The sequence below is a fragment of the Arachis duranensis genome, chromosome 6, assembly GCF_000817695.3.
Source record: "Arachis duranensis cultivar V14167 chromosome 6, aradu.V14167.gnm2.J7QH, whole genome shotgun sequence".
Taxonomy (NCBI): domain Eukaryota; kingdom Viridiplantae; phylum Streptophyta; class Magnoliopsida; order Fabales; family Fabaceae; genus Arachis; species Arachis duranensis.
In genome coordinates, this window is record NC_029777.3 from 1,422,629 (window position 1) to 1,429,330 (window position 6,702).

Below are 6,702 nucleotides of genomic sequence, written 5' to 3' on the forward strand. Positions count from 1 at the left end.
AATATTAAAAAAATATTTTTTTAGAAGTTACAATTTATATTTTTTAAATATTTTTATTTAAAAAATATTTTCACATAATAAATAAACAAAAAAATATTTTTTATATTATTATACTTAAATATAATTAATAAATAAATAATATTTTTATATGAAATATTTAAATATTAAATTATTTTTACTTTTCTAAAATTTCTTTTAAGAAAATTACTTTAAAAATCTTCTTTTTTTTATAAACTCGTGCGAACAAAATCACAGTTTCAATTTTTTAACTCTCCGATATTTGATTTTGATTCTTTTGGTTTCTTTTATCTTTTTGATAAATGTTGATACGGTTATTATATAAAATGTTCACATGTCTCATTTTGTCCTAATCTATGTATATACTAAGATCAGAATTTTATTTTATTTTATTTCAATAAATGGTTAAATTTGACGTTCAAAATAAAAACAAAACTAAAATGCAATAATTACATTACCAAACAGACTTTACAAATTAATATTAATATAGAAAAAATATGAGGAACTAATGATTTTTTAGCCAACATTCAACGCCCGTTTCTCTTTTCTTATAAATGTTTTTTTTTTCTTCTTAATCTTTATCTATCTGCTATTTTAATTTGTTAACAGAAAAATGTTAATGCCCGAATATACTTCTAAATTGATCTTTAAAAAATTAAATCGAATATTTTAGTTTTTAACAAATTTTTATTGTTTAAACGTTTTTAAAGTTGGAAAGATTGATCCTTTTGTCATTTTAGAAAAAGAGTTACTTATCTTATAGTGATATTTTTGAAAATTAATTATTTTATAATAAAATTTATTAAAAATTTATTTATCGAGTATATATGCATATTAAAATTTGATTAAAAGTAATGGAAGAATTAATTTGTTTGATAAAAATAATTCTTGAGAACTATTATTATAGAATAAGAGTTATATCATAAAAGAATATCCAGTTAATAGTTGTCTAATGGACTTTTTGTAAAGCGAAAAAAAAAATTATTCATCTATCTTTTTCAAAAGAATTTGCGGCAAGTCAAGCTTTAGTAAGGTTTTTCACTTTGCATCGAATTAAATCACATGCTTGATCTCTCATATAAAAATTTCATCAATTTTTTAATTACTTTAAGTTCTATTCTTGCAAACGTATTCTACTATTTTCTAAACGCGATATTTAACAACTAAAATATTTAATTTAAAATTTTTTAGAGATTAATTTAAAATTTTACTTATTAGTTTCCTGACAAAATGGAGTTTTAACCTTATAAAATTAAACAAGCTAGAAAAGAACAGAGAATAAAACAAAAAAAATTCATAATTTGCAATCATATTTCAAAACATCGTTTGAGCAATATAATTAACTTTTGAATGAAGTCTAAATAAAATTTTCCTACTTTATTTGATAATTAAGAGCTAGCATCGCCTGTAATATGATGTAAGTATATATGTGTGTCAATTTCTGAGTATTTAAAAGGATGACAAATTAGAGAATTTATGTCGTCCATATATCTATCTTATTTTGTTTAATTTCTTTATTTGTATGTTAGTTTGGTTTTATTGTCATGATGAGTAGATGGATGGAATAACACACTGTCTAATAATAATTAATATAAACATCTTACGTTGTCCACTTGTGAGGTTGTTGATTGAAGTTCATGAACGTTAGACTCACATAAATAAAGCAATCTCTTAATCATTGATGGATGCGTTATCTTGCAAATTCTCCCAATTTCTCAATTTTACTCAATCCACTAGGAGCACGGATCATATTATAAGCATTGGTTAAAACTCCAAAAAAAGAAAGTATATAATTATTATTAAGAAAAGTATAAGTAGACAATGAAAATATTAAACAATGTGAACAATAAATATATCAGATGTTCAATTCAATAAGTATGCAGATGATTATATTGATTATTTTTAATTGAATGGTTATTTCTTTTGATTCGATTTACTTATGCACAGTTAACAATGACTGGATGTTTAATTCACTAAGTGTGAAGATGGTTATCCTAATATTAAGATTTAGAAAGTAATTTGGGAGTGAAATATATTTTTTTTTACTTTATTACGTCAGTTCTAAAATCTATTATTCATATTGTTTACAAAAGTAATTGTCTATGAGACCGACCTAAACTTTGAAAATATAGTGTGTATTTGGGTGTTACTAAATAGTAAGAGAAAGATGCTTTTAACAAAAAATATTTTTTAAAAAAAAACTAATATGTTTAGAACATTTTTTTAAATAAAAATAAACAGTACAAAAATTTAAAGAATATTTTTTAGAGGAAAACACAATTCTCATCTTTTTCGTTTTTTTAAAAGAAATCATTTTTACTTTAAAAAAAATGTTTTACCGTAACAAATAAATAAAAATATTTTTATATCGTTATACTCAAATATAATAGATAAATAAAAAATATTTTTATATAAATATCTAAATATTAAATTATTAGAGAATTTTATTATACAAATTAAAAGTGTAAAAATGAAGGTTTAAACTTATATCATTTGCAATATTTAAGTATTTTATCTACTAGACTATTTATATTTTTCAATGCCTTTAATCTTTTTTCTTTTGTTTGTTTATTTATTTATTTTTAAAAGATTTAATTATTTTGTTGATCCCTATAATTTTACCAAATTTTTAATTAGGTCCCTACACTTTTTTCTTTTCAATTAAGTCTTTATATTGCTTTTAATTTTGTAATTAGATCGTTACTAGGTAAAAAATAGTAAAGTTAACTGAATATTTATTCCGCAAATTGAAGGTATCTAGAATTAAGAATATAATTAGATCTTTGATCACATATTTTTTTAAAGAAATATTCTGTTTATTTTAATAATTTTTATATAAAAAAGATCAAATTACAAAATTAAAAGTAGTGCAGAAACTCAATTGAAAAATAAAAAAATATAAAGACTTAATTATAAATTTAGTAAAATTATAAAGACCAATAGAATAATTAAATCTTTTTAAAATTATCAAATCTTTTAACAAAAATTAAAATAGACAAATAATTTGGGTCAATAAATTTTATTACAAATCTGATTTATTAAGAATGAAACCTGTTCGATCGGTTTCCACCTTACTCCTATGTATTGATTTTAAAGTGTTTATATTACTTAAATGATAATGCTTTCAATTTACAAGAGGTTAGTTCTTACATTTCCTCAATCAAATTAAATAGATTTTCTCAATTAATCATTGTTAGAGTCTAATTGATCACAACAGCTATATTTGTACACTACATACAACTTGGATTTAAATATAATTAGCGGTTAATATATATTATTATTTGGAAAATGCTTTTGATATGATGTATATGTATATAAAATCATTGTTATTATTAAATGTATCTAATTATTTAATAAATAAGAAATTAGTTAAGATTATTATTGAAAAAAAACTTGAAAGCATAACAAAGTGAAAATGGATAGGTGATTAGATGACTATTTGTAGATGGTGGCAGGAGAAAATTTCAACTTCACTAATAGAAATTGGTTGAGGATGTTCTTGAGTCTCATGATTGATCTATGGTAATTGAGATAAAGATTCATCTTGTAATTGAGCATGGATAGGTGATTCTTCAGATTGCTCAACATTAAGAATAATTGGTGTTGGGGATATTTCATTTGTTGCAGAGGAGTTTTTTGTAACTTTAGGAAAACTTGAGACACAAACATCAGTAATTATCAAGAATGGAATCTATAACTAACTAACCTCTTTACTCTCAACTCCTATAATAATTATCATAAGTATTTTATTTTTTATATACTAGATCAATCAGATGCACATGTACATTATTGTACTTTTTTCACATCATACGTTATAGAAATTAATTTGGTTTTGCTAGGTAGACAATGATCTTTGTGAATAATGAACTCTAAAATTGGCCTAATAAGGTAAAAACACATTCCACTCCCAAATTATCCTCTAAACCCTAATTTTTACTATCCAAATTTTAACCATCCTATTCCTCCCCCATTTTGACCATTGAGCAGCCACACTCTAAAAAACCCTATCGTCGGCAATGCAAACTGAACATCCGGCGCTACCCACACGCTCCTCCCGCAAGCTTTAGGGTCGTCCCTTTACGGTGGTCGCGTGGTACTACCCTTTTCCCGCGCCCCTCTCTCACACCACCGTCAAACATCGATCGTCGCCGAGGAGCTCTCAGTCGCCGTTGTTGCGTCGCCAAACTTCTGCACCCAGCGTCGCACTGTGTCGCACTGAACACAATGCTGAACGCCATATCTTCTTCTCGCCGCCTCTGGTTTGACGTGAACGCCCCCAACGCCAATGTTCCCTCTGCCTGATCGTTGCTCCCAGGGACGGATACATTCATTGAGTAGTGGGTGCAACTGCCCCCAGTGAAATTTCAGAAATTACTTAATACTTCATAATAAAATGTCTTAAATGCCCCCACTATATAATTTATTTTGACCCCACAACCCCAAATCAAATCCCTAACCCCCCTTCTTTTCCCAATCTTCTTCATCTGTTCCAAGCCTCCAAGCTTTGCAGCCTCCAACCTTCGCACTTCGCAGGTCGCAGCCCGCACTCGGCAGTCGGCACTCTTGTCTCCAGGTATTAGAGCCACTCCGCCGCTCCACGTCTCAGCCAGTGTCACGGCTCTCTCCCCGCTGACGTTTCTGGCTCTCCGGCCTCCGCCCTCCTGTCTCCAGAGTCACTGCCGTGTCTCCACATCTCCGCGTCTCCTTCTGCCTTCTTCTTCATCGATCGGTTCCGATCCGTTCGTCCTTCTTCTTCGAATACTGCAAATCTGTGATCTTCTTCTCTCTTTGGTTTTCAATCTTCAGTCTTCACTCTTCAGGCTTTAGCAGAAAACGCCTGGCTTTTGTCCTGCTGCCGCTGAACACCGCATAGATTCGTCACTGGCTACTGTCTACTGGGTTTTACACTTTTGCTTCCTAGAGTTCAACTGTTCAGATTCAATCTTGGATTTTTTTTGGTACAGTCATGAATCATGATTCACAGATCTGCAATTCTACTTATTTGCTTCATTGTTGTTTGATAACTGATTTAGTTGTTAATTGTGAATTTGTATTGAATATTTGATTTTGTTCTGATAATCTGATGTAATGCAAGTTTAGTTTGATTAATTTATTTGTTAATTATTTTTGTGCATTGATTTAATTATTTTTGAAGACTTAATTTGTTCTGATGTATAAATACGAGAAAACAATATAAATCAGTCAATAATCAACTAATAGTCTAATATTGATTTTGAATTTTTGGATGTAGAAAGTAGAAATCTTCTGATGATTCCTTTTAATGATCTGATATATATTTGTTGATTAAGATGAAGCATTCTATTTGTTGCATCAGATTGGGAATTTTTAATTCTTTCATAGCAGCTTGATTACCTAATACCCTCCTCTTGATTGGAATTCACAAGCATGAAGCATCCTCTTTAATCAATGATAAGGCAAAGAAATGAGTGGCTGACAAGAGAGACTGAAAATTATTTTCTTGTTGTTTTATTTAAATTATTTTGTTGGAATTCACAAATCACAAGCATTCTCTTTAAGCAATGATAAGGCAAATTCTGTTTAAGTAATGATAAGGCAAAGAAATGAGTGGCTGACAAGAGAGGCTAAAAATTATTTTGTTGTTGTTTTATTTAAATTATTTTGTTGTATACTTGTATTTATAATTTTATATTGTAATTTTTAATTTGTGTAGAATTGTGTATTTATAATTTTATAGTGTATTTTTAATTTGTGTATAATTTTATACTTGTATTTATAATTTTGTATTTATAATTTTATCTTATTAGTAATGGAGAAATATTTCAAAAGAACCTCATCATTGGAGATTGGATTCCAAAACAATTCATCGACTTCTTCTAATAAAAGGAGGTTTTTAGAATTTGAAGTAGATAATCTTATAGCAGATCCAGGACAACGACCAAAGACTTTAAGTTATCATCTGAATGACAAAGATAAAGTTAGATGTGCATATTTACAAAAAAGGCCTTTATCAACCAAGGACTCATGATTTTTCGGAAACTACTTGTGGTTTTTCTTTTTGAAGATTTAATCCTAATTGGTTTGATGACTATGGCAACTGGTTAGAGTATAGTATATCAAAAGATGCTGTTTTTTGTCTTTGTTGTTATCTTATGAAACCTGAGACTGAAGGTGGTGATGCTTTTGTAACTACTGGCTTTTCAAATTGGAAAAAAAAGGAGAGACTACAAATTCATGTTGGGATTCATGATAGCGCTCATAATCAAGCTTGGAGAAAATGTGAAGCACTTATGAGACCAAAACAACACATCAGTGCTGCTATTGAAAAACAATCTGAGCAAGCTAAAAAGAATTATCAAATTCACTTGACAGCAACAATTGATTGTATTAGATTTCTTTTGCGACAAGGATTGGTCTTTCGTGGTAATGATGAGACAGATGATTCTGTTAACCAAGGAAATTTTTTGGAACTTCTAAACTTTCTTGCGCAACATAATGAAGAGATTGGTCGTGCTTTCAAAAATGCTCGTGGAAATCTTAAACTAATAGCACCCTCAATTCAAAAAGATATTGTAAGAGCTGCTGCAAGGGAAACGACAAAAGTTATTGTAGATGATCTTGGGGTGAATTATTTGCTGTATTGGTTGATGAAGCCCGTGACATTTCTATTAAGGAGCAAATGTCAGTTTGCTTAAGGTATGTGAA